General features: G+C 53.6%; 1 protein-coding gene across 2 annotated transcripts in view; it reads left to right on the forward strand.

Moving 5' to 3' along the window:
• Positions 1-17,717: 17,717 nt before the first annotated feature.
• The window catches only part of AGPAT3 (1-acylglycerol-3-phosphate O-acyltransferase 3), a 121,716-nt gene continuing 120,323 nt past the window's right edge, over positions 17,718-19,110 (forward strand). For both annotated transcript variants that reach the window (XM_031005127.3, XM_019017773.4), the window contains exon 1: positions 17,718-17,915. The gene's annotated coding sequence lies outside the window, so the exon portion shown is untranslated. The remainder of the gene's footprint in view (positions 17,916-19,110) is intronic.

Raw genomic sequence — 19,110 nt, forward strand, 5'->3', positions numbered from 1 at the left:
AAATAAATAAATAAGTAAATAAATATTTTAAAAACCTGCAGATTTCAGTCCTAAACTCTCCGCCCAAGCAGTTTGACTCAGAGGGAAAATGTCTCCTCTGTTATGTTCTCTCACATTGCACGGCGTGGACTTCCATCTGGTTCGGTTGTGTGGTCAGGAACGTACAAGTCAGTCTCTGCCGCTGTTTTCTTTCCCACCTGCAAGTTGAGGGTGCTGAGACTGCCCTCTTAGCCTTGGGGGATTAAGGAGACCAGACAGGGAAGGAGACCAGACAGGGAAGGGGCCCAGCGCCGTGCCCAGGACAGAACATGTGCTCGGCACTTAACTGCTGCTGCTACCAGCGGGATCTTCCTTGAGAGCAGTAGAATCCAATTTAGGGACAGGATTAGACAGAGTGTGGGCTTTGACTTGCACCCTCTACAAGAGTGTGGGGAGGGGACAGAGGCCAGATGGCCCCAGGCAGGGACGACTGGGATGTGGCAGCATTGCTGTGTCACTGTGGCCTCGTCCTGCATTTGCCGTCCGCGTCCTCTCTGCCTGAATCCTGTTCCTAGTGCCTGGTCGTCCCTCAGAGCTCTGCTGTGTTCCACCTGTTCACCAGACATCCTGGGCTCCAGTTTCCATCTGCCCTTGTGCTGCTCTGTCATGGCATTTTGTATCTTTTTATGACAGTCTTGACGACTGTGCACGTACCCGACAGGGCTCGGCCCTCTGTGGGGGTAGACGGACGCCACACTGAATCCATCTCTTGCCCAAGATGGTAGGATCCTGTCTAAAGCTGATGAGGAGGTTGGGGGTGGGAAGAACATGGCCGGAAGAGCGTCCGGAGCCCACCCGTTATGGAGCGATAGAAGCCCCCCCTTGCTGCGGCCCCCACCCCACCTTTATCCTCTCTAACGCAAAACTGTAAAGCAGTTACGGTAATTTAGTTCAGCAGGTTCTGAAGTCTCACCCAGTTAGATGCTCCCTACAGTGTATTCCGTAAAATCACAATTCCCAGGGCCATGATTCAAGCAGCCGCCCAGTGGAGTTGGGCTAAACAGACACCTCTGGTTTCATTATTTATTTATTTATTTATTTATAGACGGTGTCTTGCTCTGTTGCCCAGGCTGGAGTGCAGTGGCATGATCTCGGCTCTCTGTAACCTCCTTCTCCCAGGCTCAAGAGATTCTCCTGCCTCAGCCTCCCGAGTAGCTGGGATTACAGGCATGCACCACGCCCAGCTAGTTTTTGTATTTTTAGTAGAGACAGGGTTTCACCATGTTGGCCAGGCTGGTCTTGAACTCCTGACCTCAAGTGATCTGCCTACCTCAGCCTCCCAGAGTACTGGGATTACAGGTGTGAGCCACCACACCTGGCTCATTTCTTTTTAGATCAACACTGAGGCAACTTGAAATACATCCATTCATCTCAGCTGTAAAATAACGGAATATTTCTTTATTCCTGGGAACATAAGGTATTAGTTGTATCTTCATCAGCAATTTTGGAAGGAGGGCATGTTGAGGCCTCTCTCAGTGTGAGCTGGCAGAGACAGGGCAGTTAGTTGATGTAGCAGTTACCTATGGCTGTGTAGCAAACCACCCCAAAACCGAATGGCTTAGAGGAACCATTATTTAGCTCATGATTCTATGGGTTACAGGTGTGAGCCACTGTGCCTCGCCCTGCATTCTAGCGGGATCAGCTGGTCTCCGCTAGGCAGTTCTTCCTCTGGTTTTGTCTGAAGTCAGCTGGAGGCCGGTGGCCTCACTCTCGTGCCCGGCGGCTGGCTGGCAGTCACCTGGTCACAGGGTAGGCTGTGCCTGTCATCATCCAGCAGGTTAGCCTGGGCTTGTTCACAGGGCGGGATAACAGGGTTTCCAGGACTAGCAAGAAAACAAGCCCCAATATGCAAGTGCTTTTAAAGCTACTTCTTTCTTTTTAAAAACAATTTATGTACTTATTTATTATTATTTTATTTTTGAGACAGAGTTTCGCTCTTGCTGCCCAGGCTGGAGTGCGATGGCGCAATCTCGTCTCACTGCAACCTCCGCTTCCTGAGTTCGAGCGATTCTCCTGCCTGAGCCTCTGGAGTAGCTGGGATTACAGGCACCTATGGTTATTTCTTGATCATGTACTAAACAAGGAGTGGATTATTCACACGTTTTCCAGGGAAAAGGGCAGGCAACCCTGGAACTGAGGGTTCCTCTTCCTTTCAGACCATGTAGGGTAACCTCTGGACCTTGCTGTGGCATTTGTAAACTGTCATGGTGCTGGTGGGAGTGTCTTTTATTATAATATATTAGTGTCTAATGTATTATAATTAGTGTATAATGAGCAATGGGGATGACCGGAGGTGACTTTCATTGCCATCTTGGTTTTGGTGGGTTTTGGCGGGTGTCTTTACTGTATCATGTTTTATCAGCAGGGTCTTTGTGACCTGTGTCTTGTGATACCAGTCCTGTTGACCTCCTATCTCGTCCTGTGGCTAAGAATGCCTGGCCTCCTGGGAATGCAGCAGCCCAGCAGGTCTCAGCCTTGTTTTACCCAGCCCCGATTCAAGATGGAGTTGCTCTGGTTCAAATGCCTCTGACAGTAGGAGGAGCTGAAGATTATTGGGGCTATTAGTGCAATGGACCATAGCTGGGAAATGGCAGGGCCGGGGGGCTGTGGAGCTGACATCTGAGTGTGGGGTGCAGTTATCTGGAAGGCTGCTTTTGAGGAAAGGTGTTATGAGTGCCCCCACTAGGACATCTGATGGGGACGGGGCCACAGGAGGATGGCAGGAACATGGCTGCAGGAGCTTCAGCCAGAGAGGGAACAGGAACTCCGGCAGGGGCTGGAGCCCTGGGTCCTGTCCAGCATCCTGGAACTGACGTAGCAAGGAAGGAAGGGTGTGGCAGGGGTTGAGGTGCCGCCCAGCGCACCAGGGTTTAGAAGGGCATGCCCACCTGTTTGGGAGCAGACACTTCAGAGGCACTCAATAAACACTAGTCCCTGTTTTATTGACTAATGATAGTCAATGTGAAAGGAAAATAAGCCTTGGGACCCCAAAATTACTAAGTTATTTATACTGAAGGGAAAAATCAAGCCCGGAACTGCTTAGGGCCAACCTGCCTCCCATTCTATTCAAAGTCATCCCTCTGCTCACTGAGATAAATGCATATCTGATTGCTTCCTTTGGAAGGCTGATCAGAAACTCAAAAGAATGCAACCATTGGCTGGCGCCGTGGCTCACGCCTGTAATCCCAGCACTTTGGGAGGCCGAGCAGGCGGATCACTTGAGGTCAGGAGTTCGAGACCAGCCTGGCCAATATGGTGAAACCCCGTCTCTACTAAAAATACAAAAAATTAGTCGGGTGTGATGGCTCACACCTGTAATCCCAGCTACTCAGGAGGCTGAGGCAGGAGAATCACTTGAACCCAGGAGGCAGAAGTTGCAGTAAGCTGAGACCACACCACTGTACTCCACCCTGGGTAACAGAGGGAGACTGCCTCAAAAAATAAATAAATAAATAACCAGAATGCAACCATTTGTCTCTTATCTACTATGACCTGGAAGACTCCTCCCCGCTTCAAGTTGCCCTCTTTCCAGACCAAACCAATGTCCTCTGTATTAGTCCATTTTCACATTGCTATAAAGACATCATACCCAAGACTGGGTCATTTAGAAAGAAAAGAGATTTAATTGACTCATAGTTTTGTAGGGCTGGGGAGCTCTCAGGAAACTTACAAATTGTGGTAGAAGGGGAAGCGGCATGTCTTACATGGTGGCAGGCGAGAGAGTGGTGAGTGAAGGGGGAAGAGCCCTTGATAAAACTATCAGATCTCATGAGAACCCCCCTCACTATCACAAGGACAGCAGGGTGGAACCCCGGGACCCAGTCACCTCCCACCAGGTCTCGACCTAAACGTGTGGGGATATGGGGATTGCCATTCAAGATGAGATTTGGGTGGGGACACAAAGCTCAATCCTATCAACATCTTACATATATTGATCGATGTCTCGTGCCTCCCTAAAATGTATAAAACCAAGCTGTGTGCTGAGCACCTTGGCCAGAGGTCGCCAGGCCCTCCTGAGGCTGTGTCACAGATGTGCACCCTTAACTTTGGAAAAAATAAACTTCCTCAATTAAGACTTGTCTCAGATATTTGGGGTTCATATCATAGACCAGGGCAAATGCCTAGTCATGAGCCTGGGTACATGGAAAGAGATGGGGACAGGCCACTCATGAGCAAAGCCAGCTGGGGCCCCACAAGCATGGGAAGGGAGTGAGGCCCCACCTCATGAGCAGACTCTGCACTCACTCATCCAGGGGGGCTGTTGGAGGTGCAGGCAGTTGGTATTGGCAGCCGGGCCACAGGGGAATCGTGCACATCTGAACTGAACCCTCCTCCTCAGGACAGACATTTTTAAAATTTCACTTAAACCACGACCTCTTCATTATATAGGTTATAAAATAAACTGTTGCCGGGTTTGCTGTGAAATGGCTTGCCTCTCAGCAGGCTGCCTGCTGTGTGTATTAATCAGAGTTCAATTACAGACCGTCTGGCATTTGTGCGTGTCCCAGCTGGGCCGGTGCATGCTGTGACAGTTGTCCACACCTGGGGATCTGTCTACTGAATCCCCAAGGAGAAAGCTTCCTTCGTGGATGGCAGGACCATTTCCACGTACACAGCCCTGGTGGGGGGAGCTGGAGTTTGCCCCGGCCCCTCCGCAGTCACAGTGATAGGTGCCCAGTTCCCTCCGCAGTCACAGTGATAGGTGCCCAGTTCCCTCCGCAGTCACAGTGATAGGTGCCCAGTTCCCTCCGCAGTCACAGTGATAGGTGCCCAGTTCCCTCTGCAGTCACAGTGATAGGTGCCCAGGCCCCTCCGCAGTCACAGTGATAGGTGCCCAGTTCCCTCTGCAGTCACAGTGATAGGTGCCCAGGCCTTTCCGCAGTCACAGTGATAGGTGCTAGGTCCCTCCGCAGTCACAGTGATAGGTGCTAGGTCCCTCCCAGTCACAGTGATAGGTGCCCAGGCCCTTCCGCAGTCATAGTGATAGGTGCCAGGTCCCTCCGCAGTCACAGTGATAGGTGCCCAGGCCCCCCCACAGTCACAGTGATAGGTGCCCAGTTCCCTCCGCAGTGACAGTGACAGGTGCTTCATATTTGTATCTCATTTTATCCTCACGACAACTCTGCTGTCAATTCTGATTCTGAGGTCAAACAAGGCTGGGAAGCTGGGTGACCTGGCAGGGACCTGGCCATTGCAGGAAGGGGGCTGCGGATGGAGTCAGAGGCTTCCAAAGAGACGGGAAAGCATCCGTTTGCAGACCAGGAATCAGTACATCTGGAACCGTGAGGCAAGGAGGAGCTTCGAGATCATCCAGGGGGACCTCCTACCTGCCGGGGACTTCCACTCCTATTCCCTCCCAAGCAGCTCTCTGCTCACAGTCTCTGTGTAAGCAACGGTCCCTGACAGCTTCAACTTGGGGAGGGGGGGGAAGGATGAGCTGCCTCTCCTATTTAATTTTAATTTAATTTTTTTTTTTGAGGAGTTTCGCTCTTGTTGCCCAGGCTGGAGTGCAATGGTGCAATCTCAGCTCACTGCAACCTCCGACTCCTGGATTCAAGTGATTCTCCTGCCTCAGCCTCCCAAGTAGCTGGGATTACAGGTATGTGCCACCATGTCCAGCTAATTTTGTATTTTTAATAGAGACGGGGTTTCTTCATGTTGGCCAGGCTGGTCTCGAGCTCCCAACCTCTGGTGATCTGCCCGCCTCGGCCTCCCAAAGTGCTGGGATTACAGGCGTGAGCCACCACGCCTGGCCTATTTTAATTTTAATTTTATTTTTTTGTGAGACAGGGTCTCACTCTGTCACCCAGGTTGGAGTGCAGCGGTACCATCATGGCTTGCTGCAGCCTCAGCCTCCCCAGGCTGAAGTGGTTCTCCCACCTCAGCCTCCCAGGTAGCTGGGACTATAGGTTCATGCTACCATGCCTGGCTAATGTTTCTATTTTTTGTAGAAACAGGATCTCGCCATGTTACCCAGGGTGGTTTCGAATTCCTGGACTCACACAATCCTCCCGCCTCTGCCTCCCAAAGTGCTGGGATTACAGGTGTGAGCCACCACATCAGGCCTGCCCCTCCTATTTTGTTCCAATTATTTACGAGGGGTTGAGCAAAGAAGCTCTCCAGCTAAAGGGACTGAGGTTTTACTCCCTGCAGCTGTGTGACCTCAGGCAAGTTAGTCTCGGAAGGTGCTTCTGCTACACAGGTATAGCATGCAATGAACGGGGGCTTTGTCATGACAACCACGATGGTGATGATGGTGCTTTGCCCTGATTCTGATTGGCTGGGTTGGTGAAGGGCTGGGGAGCTTCCTCCTGAAGGTGATCCTATGAACCGCCCCAGAGAAACACTCCTGCATCTCACAACGTTCTCCCTCGTGCTCTTGTCTTCTCTTTCCTACCAGATTCCAAATTCTCTTCCCAAGAGGTGGCATGAACCTGTGAGTCCCAGCTGCAACCAACAGAGAAGCAAGCGAGCTGTGAACCTCATCGATCCGGCCAGTCAGCACCTCCGTCTCTCCACGCAGGCCAGGTGGCTCCAGATGGGGGACTTGCTCCTGGCAGCTTGGCAGCTTTGCAGCTTTTCAGCGTTACATAAGTCATTCATATGTATTGCAGAAACACAGCGAGGAAAAGAGAGACTGCACTTGTTATGGGCTGAGCGTTCAGGTGGGCGTGCCTCCCCCCGGATTCACGTGTCAAAGCCCCAACCCCCAGCACTGCAGAAGGGGACTGCGTTGGAGATGAGGTCCTCACAGAGGTGATTAGAGTAAAATGAGGTCTCTAGGGTGGGCCCTGATTGGACCGGTGTCCTTGTAAGAAGAGCAGATGAGGACAGACACACACACAGAGGGACAGCCCTGTGGGGATACAGGGAGGAGTCGGCGTCTGCATGCCAAGGAGAGGCCTCAGAGGAACCAGCCCTGCCGACGCCTTGATCTTGGATGTTCAGCCCCCAGGATGTGAGAGGATGCGTGTCTGTGGCCGAGGCCCTGCAGCCTGTGTGCTGTGCACAGCAGCCCAGGAAGCAAATCCAGCACATCAGCAAGGCTGAGAAAACGCTTGTCTTTGCGGCCCCTACTGCCGGAGGCCACCACACGAGCAAGGGGCTGCAGTCTCCCTGCTGTCAGAAGTTTGCTCTGTGTCCTGGCAGACAGCACCCCCATTGTGGAGCTTCCAGGAGACGGGTGCTGCTCAGGCTGGGTGCACAGAAGGGCCAAGGCAGGGCAGGGCTCCTGTATCAGGGCCCGGGTGGGGTTGCCAGGTACAGCCCTGTCGGGGAAAGGCCCCCGAGGAGGTGGATTTGTAAAGGACAGACTCAGGGACAGAATTTCAGAGAAACCCGTCAGTGGCTTTCCCCTAGTGCAAATTCACCTGATCCTCGTGGAGACCTATGAGGCCAGCTGGTCAGCGCCCACCACCGCTTTTGACCACGCAGGAAGCAGAGGCTCTGAACAAGACAATGTGCCCCCAACAGAACCCCCACAGCGCTGACACACGCACAGACTCCTCCAGCATAGCCACCCCTCCCCACGAGGCGCACAGACTCCTCCAGCGTGGCCACCCTTCCCCACGGAGCCGTGTCCGGAGGCAGAGGGGGCTTGTGGTGGCAGAGAACCCATGCCTCCCGCCCCTCACTGCACCGCGCTCAGGGGGCACCAGGGACTGAGCCCTTCCAGCTCCGGCAAAAAAGAGGAACAAAAACACATTGATTTTACGAGACCAAGTTCAGTCTGTGGCCTGTCCCGACACTAAAGGATGGGCTTATTTTTTAGTGTAATGACAGGACCAGGGACGTTAGGAAATTAACCAGATGAGAACTGAAACTGAGGGAGAGGCCCTGAAGTACCTCCTCTAGTGTTTCCAAGAAGTGACACTAGGCTTGTGTTTAGCGGCCTGTGTGGTGCCTTCCTCCGTGGTGGCCCCAGGCAGGAGAGGTGTGGTCTGAGTGCCCTTATCTAACGCTCACTTTTCTCCCAGAACTAACTCTTCTGTTGCTTGAGTTTCAAAATTTTTTTTTTTTTTTGACAGAGTCTCGCGCTGTCACCCAGGCTGCAGTGCAGTGGCGCAATCTCATCTCATTGCAACCTCTACCTCCTGGTTTCAAGTGATTCTCCCACTTCAGCCTCCTGAGTAGCTGGGATTTCAAGCACCCACCATCACGCCCGGCTAATTTTTGTATTTTTGTAGAGATGGGGTTTCACCATGTTGGCCAGGCTGGTCTTGAACTCCTGACCTCAAATGATCCACCCGCCTCAGCGGGGATTACTGGGATTACAGGCGTGAGCCACTGTGCCCAGCCTTGAAATTTTTTTGGGTGGGAGGGGTACAGAGAGAGCAAGTTTATATGGTGAATGCTGATGGCAAACATCATGCAAGAGAGACAAGATGGGAAAGGTGCTGCAACCAGAGGCCCTAGGGAGCCTCAGGCTAGATACGAAATGTCACCCAGGGAAAGGCCTGGGCTCTGGGGAGGCTGGCAAGACCCTCAGCCATTCAGCAGCCTGCGGACAAGCACTTCAGAGTCAATGCAACCACTGCTGTCCTCATGCCCTGCCACCAGCATCTCTCCTCCTCTCTCTGTCATCTCCTCACCCAGTGAGACAAGAACATGCTGGATTTCCGCGCTCATGACGGTGCCATTCTCTTCCTTGTCAAACACCTGAAGTCTTTCCACATAATCCTCTTAGGTGCCCTGGTCCCTGTTCCCTGCCACTGTCTGTCTGCAGCAGGGGCAGGAAGTGCTCAAAGTCCAGCACCTTCACGTTCATCTCATCACTCTTGGGGTTCCCCAGGACCTCGAGCGCCATGGCATTGGTGGGGTTCTGGCCCAGGGCCCTCATCATGTCCCCACAGGGGCTGGAAGGACCTTGCCGTCACCTGTTCAGTCAAACAGCCGGAAGGCAGCCTTGAGCTCTGTGCTGGTCCTTGGTGAAGTCACACGTCTTGACCGCTCAGCTCTACAGGAACTTTCCCTGTAGTAATGGCTCAGTGAAATATATATATATATATATATATATATATATATATATATATATATATATATATATTTTTTTTTTTTTTTTCTGAGACGGACTCTCACTCTGTTGCCCAGGCTGGAGTGCAGTGGCACAATCTCAGTTCACTGCAAGCTCCACCTCCCGGGTTCATGCCATTCTCCTGCCTCAGCCTCCCGAGTAGCTGGGACTACAGGCGCCTGCTACCACGCCCAGCTAGTTTTTTTGTATTTTTAGTAGAGACGGGGTTTCACCATGTTAGCCAGGATGGTCTCGATCTCCTGACCTCATGATCTGCCCGCCTCGGCCTCCCAAAGTGCTGGGATTACAGGCATGAACCACCGCACCCGGCCGGCTCAGTGAAATATTTTATAATCATGGTCTATGTCTATGCCTAAATCGCCCTGCCTAAGACACTGAATAGCCTGAGAAAACTCCCTTCTGTGCTAACTCACTGGGCCTTTCTCTGGAAGACTTCCTTGGCCCCGCCGGCATCAGTACTTGAGCCGCTCCTTTCCCTATTTCTCGGGATTTAGGTGGTATATTGGATCTGTGAGCTGTTGGGTTCTCCTGCATGCATTTAAAATACCAAATTGCCGGGCGCGGTGGCTCACACCTGTAATCCCAGCACTGTGGGAGGCTGAGGCGGGTGGATCACCTGAGGTCAGGAGATCGAGACCATCCTCGCTAACATGGTGAAACCCCATCTCTCCTAAAAATACAAAAATTAGCCGGGCGTGATGGCAGGTGCCTGTAATCCCAGCTACTTGGGAGGCTGAGGCAGGAGAATCACTTGAACCCAGGAGGCGGAGGTTGCAGTGAGCCAAGATTGTGCTACTGCACTCCAGCGTGGGTGACAAGAGCAAAATTCTGTCTCAAAAAGAAAGAAAAAAAGAAACAAATAAACAACAACAACAACAACAAACAAACCTGTCGGGTGTGGTGGCTCACGCCTGTAATCCCAGCACTTTGGGAGGCTAAGGTGGGTGGATCACCTGAGGTCAAGAGTTCGAGACCAGCCTGGCCAACATGGTGAAACCCCATCTCTACTAAAAAAACAAAAATTAGCTGGGTGTGATGGCACGCACCTATAATCCCAGCTACTTGGGAGGCCAAGGCAGGAGAATCGCTTGAACCCGGGAGGTGGAGATTGCAGTGAGCCGAGATCATGCCACTGCACTCCAATGTGGGTGACGAGCAAAACTCTATCTCAAAAATAAACAAATCTGTCGGGTGTGGTGGCTCATGCCTGTAATCCCAGCACTTTGGGAGGCTGAGGTGGGCAGATCACCTGAGGTCGGGAGTTCAAGATCAGTATGGCCAACATGGTGAAACCCCGTCTCTACTAAAAACACAATATTAGCTGGGGGTGATGACACACTCCTGTAATCCTAGCTACTCAGGAGGCTGAGGCAGGAGAATCGCTTGAATCTGGGAGGCAGAGGTTGTAGTGTAGTGAGCTGACTCACACCATTGCACTCCAGCCTGGGCGACAAGAGCAAAACTCTGTCTCAAAACAAACAAACAAGCAAAACAAACAAACAAACAAACAAATCTGTTGGGAAGCTAAAGTGGGAGGATCACTTGAGCCCAGGAATTCAAGAGCAGCCTACCAACATAGTGAGACCCTGTCTCTACCGAAAAAAAGAAAACTTAGCCAAGCACGGTGGCTCGCAACTGTAGTCTTAGCTACTGGGGAGGCTGAGGTGGGAAGATCACTTGAGCCCAGGAGGTCGAGGCTGCAGTGAGCCATGATCACACCACTGCACTCTAGCCTGAGTGACAGAACAAGACCCTGTCTCAAAACAAACTCCAAATTTGAACAGGTGAATTTTTTTTTTTTTCCGAGACAGAGTCTAGCTCTGTCGCCCAGGCTGGAGTGCAGTGGTGCACTCGGCTCACTGAAACCTCAGCCTCCTGGGTTCAAGCAATTCTCCTGCCTCAGCCTCCCGAGTAGCTGGGATTACAGGTGCCAGCCACCACGTCTGGCTAATTTTGTACTTCCAGTTGAGACGGGGTTTCACCATTTTGGCCAGGCTGGTCTTGAACTCCTGACCTCAGGTGATCCGCCCACCTCGGCCTCCCAAAGTGCTGGGATTACAGGAGTGAGCCACCATGGCCTGGCTGTTAATTTTTAGAAACCGTAGGTATGTTTTGTTTGTTTGTTTGTTTTTTGCCCCAGAGTACAATTTGAAAAAATGTTTGTGTAAAAGAGAAAAACTAAAGTTTTTGCTTGCTCGCGTGCACATGGCGTGTGTCCTGGTGTGCAGGCGTCTGGGAGGAAGAGGCCTTCCTTTGAGAGATGGCATTTCCCTGTGTTTTCTGAGGGGGAAATGCATGGCTAAGGAGTTGAAGTGGGTCTGTCCCCTTCCCTGTGACAGGAGCCTGCTTGGGACAGTGGCTCCTGCCTTCATGAGGAGGCTTTAGTGAATTTAAGGGATCCGTGGATGGGTCTTCGGTTGGGAAACAGGGGCACAGGTGCCTGCCCTTGCCTGCAGAGTAGGGTGTGGGCCCCGGGAGGGGCTCTGGTCCAAGCCGCATTTCTAAGCAAGCGGGAGGCTGAGGTCTTCTTTGCAGGCCCCTGAGTCACACAGGCCTCCAGGCGGTGGACACTCAGTGGGGTTTAGGTGCACGGGGCATGCGGGGTGTCGTAACCTCTGCGAAAGACTCCAGAGGGGAGTGGGACTGGCAGGTGCGCCTCAGACCCAGGCCCCGAGCAAAGGCTGGTGGCCAGGAGCATGGGGCCACACACCCCGCCTGCTCGGACTGGCTGGGGTGCCTGAAGAGGGCAGCCTCGGCCTGCACCCCCGCAGCCTCCACTTGGTCTCTCTCTGTCTCTGCTCCTCCCTCAGCCAGGACCTTGGAGCCCCTCAGACTCTGACACTCGCTGAGAGGGTGCGAAGCGTGGACCACAGCTCCCAGCTCTCACCTGCCCAGGCCCTGCGCTGGGCTTTGCAGGCCTGCGGTCTACCATGTGACCACTTCACAGTGTGGTTACTGTCGCCCCACTTTGCAGGAGGAGATGGGGTCTGGACTCACACCCAGGGCTGCTACTCTGTGCAGACACTTCCCCACCTGCTGGCTTTGGCCTGCTCTTGTGACCTTGACTTTGACCTCCAGGCTGATGAGGCCAGGCTCCTCTGGGAGTCGCTCTCTACTCTCTGCTGACCCCTGGGATGGGGGATGGATGTGTTACAGGAAACGGGTCCGGATCTAGACGCCAAGAGGGGGTTCTTGGATCTTGCACAAGAAATATAATTCAGGGTGAGTCCGTAAAGTGAAAGCAGTTTATTAGGAAAATAAAGGAATTAAGAATGGCTTACTCCATAGACAGAGCAGCCCCAGGACTGCTGGTCGCCCATTTTTATGGTTATTCTTGATGATATGCTAAACAAGGGGTGGAGTATTCATGCCTCCCTTTTTTAGACCATATAGGGTAACTTCCTGACGTTGCCATGGCATTTGTAAACTTGTCATGCTGCTGGTGGGAGTGTAGCAGTGAGGACGGTCAGAGGTCACTCTTGTGGACATCTTGGTTTTGGTGGGTTTTATCCAGTTTCTTCGCTGCAAGCTGTTTTATCAGTAAGGTCTTTATGACCTGTATCTTGTGCCAACCTCCTAGCTCATCCTGTGACTTAGAATGCCTTACCTGTCTGGGAATGCAGCCCAGCAGATCTCAGCCTTTTACTCAGCCCCTGTTCAAGATGGAGTCGCTCTGGTTCAAAAGCCTCTGACAGATGGCAACAATCTCACCGGACTCAGCGCCTCCAGACTGAACTCAGTTTCTCAAGAATCATTTCCAGGGGCGAGGTCTTAGTGCACCCAGGGTTTCTAATCTCTTTGCTGTGAAAGATCTTGTTTATAATTTTTGCCTCTGTGGAAGTCTATGTTTAAAAAATAATGTGTCTCCTAGGAAAAAAAGCTTTTGTTTGCATTGTTTTCCTATTACCTATTAGCCAAAAATAGTTAACGTCCATCCAGTAGAGATTAGTATCCACACGCTGGAGTTCGTGTATTTACAGCAAAGTTATTATCTTTCGTTTTGGTAAACTTTTACATCTGAGATAAATATAGAGTTGTCTTTGGGCTTTTAAGAATGCCGAAGTTACCCCGAGGGCCCCTGGCTCTCCCAGCATCCTCTTGGAGATCAGGGAAATCTGGGTGGGAACCTCCTCATTTTACAAAAAAATAAACTAAGACCAAATGGGTAACGTCCTTGTATAAGGTCACAGGCTGGCGCTGAGCCTTGGCTCTCAGCTCCCCTGGCAGTCGCGCGACTCAGCGTCCAGCCCCCCCTGCTCCAGGGCTCTCCCTACTGCCAGCCGCTGCCTGTCCTCTCCCCTGACCTACCTTGAGCCAGACTGGGCCCCCTGGGCCTTGGGCAGGGCTGGATGGGCAAGTTGTCCAATGAGGCCCCCTCAGAACTGGAAAGCCTCCTTCTGGGTGTGGAGGTGGGCAGCAATCTGCCATTTGGCCCTGGGATCACCTCTCTGGCTCAGTTTGCTTATCTGTGAGGCCAGATGTCGGCAAGTTCAGGCTGAGTATTAGAGCGAATAATGAAGAGGGAGCCCCTTTCCCAGGGCCTGGCTCATATGCACCGTGGACAACAAATACCAAAAAGGCTGGGCACGTGGCTCACACCTGGAATCTCAGCACTCTGGGAGGCCGAGGTGGGTGGATCACTTGACGTCAGGAGTTCGAGACCAGCCTGGCCAACATGGTGAAACCCCATCACTACTAAAAATACAAAGATTAGCCAGGCATGGTGGCGGTGCCTGTAATCCCAGCTACTCCGGAGGCTGAATGAGGCAGGAGAATTGCTGGAGCCCAGGAGGCGGAGGCTGCAGTGAGCCAAGATCGTGCCACTGCACTCCAGCCTGGGCGACAGAGCAAGTCTCTGTCTCAAACAAACAAATAAACAAAAAAACTACTTTTCCTCTTTTCATTCCTAGCAAAAATCCCCTCTCTGGACAAATACTACTCCAGGTCAGAATCTCCCTTTGCCCCCAGTTTTTCATTGAGGAGGCTGAGGATCTGAGTCTCTCTCTTTTTTTTTTTTTTTTGAGATCCGGTCTCACTCTGTTGCCCAGGCAGGAGTGCAATGGCATGCTCTTGGCTCACCACGAGTCTCTTTCTTAATAACCAACCCCATTACCGGGTCAGGAGAAGCTGCTGCGCTGTGGCTGCATCAGGGCCTAGAGCCGGGCTGCCTGCCTCTGCTGCCCCGTGTGCTGGTGGATAAGGTAGGGAGGTTTGTTATGCCTCAGTTTCCTTAAAGGTAAAATGGGGTGTCAGTCGTCTCTACCTTGTGGTCTGGTTTTGGTTAATGAACTAATCTACACACGTAACAAGGGCTCAACAAAGGTTAGCGATGACGTTTCCTGCCAATCTGAGCACCTGCATGCTGGAACCCTGTAAACAGTTGAGGGTGGGTGGCTGACTTCCAGCTCCCTTCAAATGCTTCTCTGAGTGTCTGCGCACCTGTGGCTCTCCAGGGGCTCGGCTCAGGTCTCAGTGATCACAGATTCTAATGAAGAAAGGGTCTGTCTCTGTCATCCAGGCTGGAGTGCAGGGGGCACGTTCACGGCTCACTGCAGCCTGGACTCCCACCTAAGCCTCCTGAGTAGCTGAGACTACAGGTGTGCTGGACCACACCCAGCTAATTTTAATTTTGTTGCCCAGGCTGGTCTGTCAGTGGAGTTTTACACCATTGAGACAAACATAATATTTGGGGCTGATCTAAAAGCTCAAAGTGAGGCTGAAGGAGCCATCCAATGTTTAAATGAAGAGGTACATCATAATTCATTTTTAATAAGTATGCAGAGCTGGGCGGCTCATGCCTCTAATCCTGGCATTTTGGGAGGCCAAGGTGGGAGGATTGTTGAAGCCAGGAGTCTGAGAGCAGCCTGGGTAACAGAGTGAGACCCCATCTTTACTAAATAAATAATAAATAAATAAATAGCTGGGCGTGGTGGTGCATGCTTATAGCCCCAGCCATTTGAGAGGCTGAGGTGGGAGGATCCCTTCAGGGATCCTGCAGTGAGCTATGATCATACCACTGTACTCCTAGCCTGGCTGACAGGGGGACACCCTTTTTCTAATAATAATAATAAATTATAAAATTTATAAATTATAAAATGTGTGCTTATGATAAATCTAAACATTACTACCTAACATACAGAGAAATTTTATTGTAATAAAATTTATTTACCCTTGCCCATTCAGTATCATATCTACGCAGAGCCTTCTGGACTTGTATCTGCCTATGTTGTTTTCTGTTTTTTTTTTTCATTTGTTTGTTTGTTTTGAGACAGAGTCTTGCTCTGTCGCCCATGCCAGAGTGCAATGGCTAGATCTCAGCTCACTGCAACCTCTGCCTCCCGGGTTCAAGCAATCCTTCTGTCTCAGCCTTCTGAGTAACTAGGATTACAAGAGAGCACCACCACGCCCAGCTAATTTTTGTATCTTGTTTTAGCAGAGGTGGAGTTTCACCATGGCTGGTCTGGAACCCCCGACCTCAAGTGATCCACCCGCCTTGGCCTCCCAAAGTGCTGGGATTACAGGTGTGAGCCACTGCATCTGGTCATTTTTTTTTTTTTTTTTTGAGATAGAGTCTCACTCTGTTGCCTAGGCTGGAGTGCAGTGGCACAATCTTGACTCACTGCAACCTCTGCCTCCCAGGTTCAAGCAGTTCTCTGCCTCAGCCTCCCGAGTAGCTGGGATTACAGGCACCTGTCACCACGCCAGGCTAATTTTTTTTTTGTATTTTTAGTAGATACGGGGTTTCACCATCTTGGCCAGTCTAGTCTTGAACTCCTGACCTCGTGATCCACCCGCCTCAGCCTCCCAAAGTGCTGGGATTACAGACAGGTGTGAGCCACCGCGCCCGGCCATTTTTTGTTTGTTTGTTTTAAATAAAGCCACATCATTGTATATTCACTGCTCTGCACTATTTTTATTTTTTAATTTAACAGATCTTGGAGACTATATCCTATCTGTGTACACAGAATTATCACATCACAACTTTAGAAAAATGTTTTAAATTAAAAATGCTAAATGAATGTTCTAGAGTTTAACCAAGTGTCTGGTTGTTCTCAGGCTTCCTGTGATTATGGGTAGAGCTGTAAGTCAGCACATCCCTGTATCCACACATCCCGCGGTGCCTGTGGGAATTTATCTGTGGCACAGATTACCCAAAGTGACATGAGGGGTGAGAGGTTTTACAAATGGTGAATTCCACGAGCTTTGCAAATCTTAACTCCTTTTTCAAGAATAAGGGAACTGTGAGTAGGACAGGCGCACGGTACTTTCATTTTATTTTAGTCTAAGTATTTTCTGAAATAATTTGAGGAGGCTTAAAGGGAGGTGCAGGCTGGGTGCGGGGGCTCATACTTGTAATCCCAGCACTTTGGGAGGAGGAGGTGGGAGAATACTTGAGCTCAGGAGTTCGAGATCAGCCTGGGCAACACCGTGAGGCCCCATTTCTACAAAAAAAATTTTTTTTTAATTAGCCAGACATGGTGGTGTGTGCCTGTGGTCCCAGCTACTTGGGAGGCTGAGGCGGGAGGATCACTTGAGCCCTGGAGTTCACGGCTTCAGTGAGCTATGATTGTACCACTGCACTCCAGGGTGGGCGACAGAGCAAGACCCTGTCTCAATAATAAAAAAATAAATAAATAAAAAAGGAAAAAAAGGGGCACAGTAGACAGTACCAGCACTTGGTATTTTAAATGGTTTTCAAATGAATGAAGCCCACCCAAGCTCAGCAAGTCCAGCCGGGGCCTGAGGACCTGAGCAGGCGCCAGGTCACACAAGGTACCGGGAGCAGGAGGCGGAGCCCGCAGCGGGCCCTGCCCTGACAGCGGCACCTGCGCGGCCTCCGCAGGTTCTGGGATCGGCCGCCGGCCAGGTGCAAGGGAGGGGGGAACAGGAGCTGCTGTCCTGGGGCTGAGAGGGCTCCGCGGTCTGGAGGGGACGGCGTCAGCGCCCGCGGGGGTTCGCAGGGCAGCTCCGGGGCGACCCCCACCCCCGCCACGGTCAAGTGTCGATACAGTGTTGCCAGCCGGGTGCCAACTATGAATAAGTCCAAGGGCGCAGCACGTGGGCTGAAACGCGATCCTTCCGCGGAGCCGCTGCTCGCAGGGCCGTCCCCACCGAGCCCGCCGCGCGGCGACCCCTGACGGCGACCCTAAGCCCCGGCCGACTAGGGGAGGAGCTCGCGCGCGAAACTTCCCCGGCGCCCGCAGGAGACCCCGGCAGGGGAGATGCCGGGGCCCAGGCAGAGCTCGGAGGCCCCTCCCGGCCCCACCCCGCGCCCCGGCCCCCTCTGCCCCCGACCCGGTCCCTGGGAGCCCTCGCGGGACCCCAGCCTGGTCCTTCGCCACCTCCCCCCGTTCAGCCCCGACCTCCCTGATCCCCGCGCCCCCCGCGGTCCCGGCCCGCCCGCCCCCTCCCCCAACCCGGGCCCCAGCCCCGTGCGTTAGCGGATCCCATGCAGGCTCCGCACCCGGCCCCGCCGGCGCCCTCAGCCCACACCTCTCTCCGCGCGCGTGTCCCCCCGTGCCCCCCCCGTATCCCCTCCGCGTCCCCCCGCGTCGCCCCCCCGCGTCCTTCCCCCGTGTCCCCCCAGCGTGTCCCTCGGCCGCCCCGCGCGCGCCGGCGGAACTGTGGGATCGCCGCGCACAGGAAGTGGCGGCGGCGGCGCGGCCGAGGGCGGAGGGCGGAGGGCGGCGGGATGGGGGCCGGGGGCGGCGGGCGCCGCACTCGCTGAGGCCCCGACGCAGGGCCGGGCCGGGCCCAGGGCCGAGGAGCGCAGCGGCCAGAGCGGGGCCGCGGAGGCGACGCCGGGGACGCCCGCGCGACGAGCAGGTGGCGGCGGCTGCAGGTGAGTACCGAGGCCCCCACCCGAGGTCGGGCCGCCCCCCTCTTCCCCCACGCCCCGCCGCCGCCCGAGGTCGCCCTCCCGCCGCCGGAGGTCGCCCCTGCCCCAGCCGTCCGACCTCGGGCCGCCCGGGGCCCCGCGCCGCGATGGGCCGGCCGTGCTCCGCGGGGCGCGGGGCCTGGGAAGGCGCGGGGCCGGGAGGAGGTCTGGGCCCGGGTCCTGTGCGCCCCCCGCAACCCCGGCCTCCCCGGCGGCCTGGTCCAGCGCGAGGCCCCGGCCACTTCCCGCAGCAGCTTCGGTGGCGCTGGGCCCAGCGGGAGGCCCGGGGGTTCGGGGCGCCCGGGAGGGGCCCGGGCCGGGCCGAGGGAGGGCGAGTGGGTTCCCGCGGGGACGTCCCATGCCTCCGTCCTGGACTCTGCTCCGGGCCCCGCTCGGCTCCCCCGTGGACAGGACGCGCCCGCCGCCTGGTTTCGGGGCGCGGCGGACCCGGGACCCCCCCCCAGGGGCCTCGTTGCGCGCCCAGGCCAAGGGGACAGTTTCACTTTTGCCGCTCCGCGCGGGGAGGGCTGCGGGGCCCAGGGTTGACTGTGGGTTCGGCCCGGAGACCGGAGGCGCGTTTGCACCGGGCGGGTCAGGGGATGGGGTCAGTCCGGGAGCAAGAGCCGTGGGGGCGAAAACCCACTCCTGGCCACCCCAGGACCCTTGGAACATTGGTCCCAAGTACTTAGGAAAGGAGGGTTATTAGTATTTGAAGGTAGTTAAAAATGGTGCAGTTTTTTTTTTTTTTTTAACTTTGAGAGAAGTTTAGTGACATGGGGAAAATGCTTTTATAAATGGCTTCCCAGACCTTTTTAAAAAAAAAAAAGCACAATTTTAAAAGCTTTGTCTAAGAGAATACTTGAGCAGTTGGGTTCTTTTTCCTGGGAAACATGATCTTAGTAGAAGGAAAGATGTGGGCTGTTGGCCTCCAGACAGAGGGTGATGAGCATGCGGCTCTTATTAAAAATGAAAGCCAACGCCGAGAGCCTGCTGGGGGCTGGGAGGTGGGGCGGGCGGCGGGCCCAGGCTGCTAGAGGGACCCAGGATCCTGCAGCTTTTAAATTGCAGGCGCGGCTGCTCCGACTCGCTTAGGAATTGCTGAACTTCGTCTTCTCAGTTTGAAAGCTTCAGAGGGGTCTCCCGAGGATTTTGAGCACTC

This window comes from Gorilla gorilla, chromosome 22 (assembly GCF_029281585.2).
Source record: "Gorilla gorilla gorilla isolate KB3781 chromosome 22, NHGRI_mGorGor1-v2.1_pri, whole genome shotgun sequence".
Classification (NCBI taxonomy): domain Eukaryota; kingdom Metazoa; phylum Chordata; class Mammalia; order Primates; family Hominidae; genus Gorilla; species Gorilla gorilla.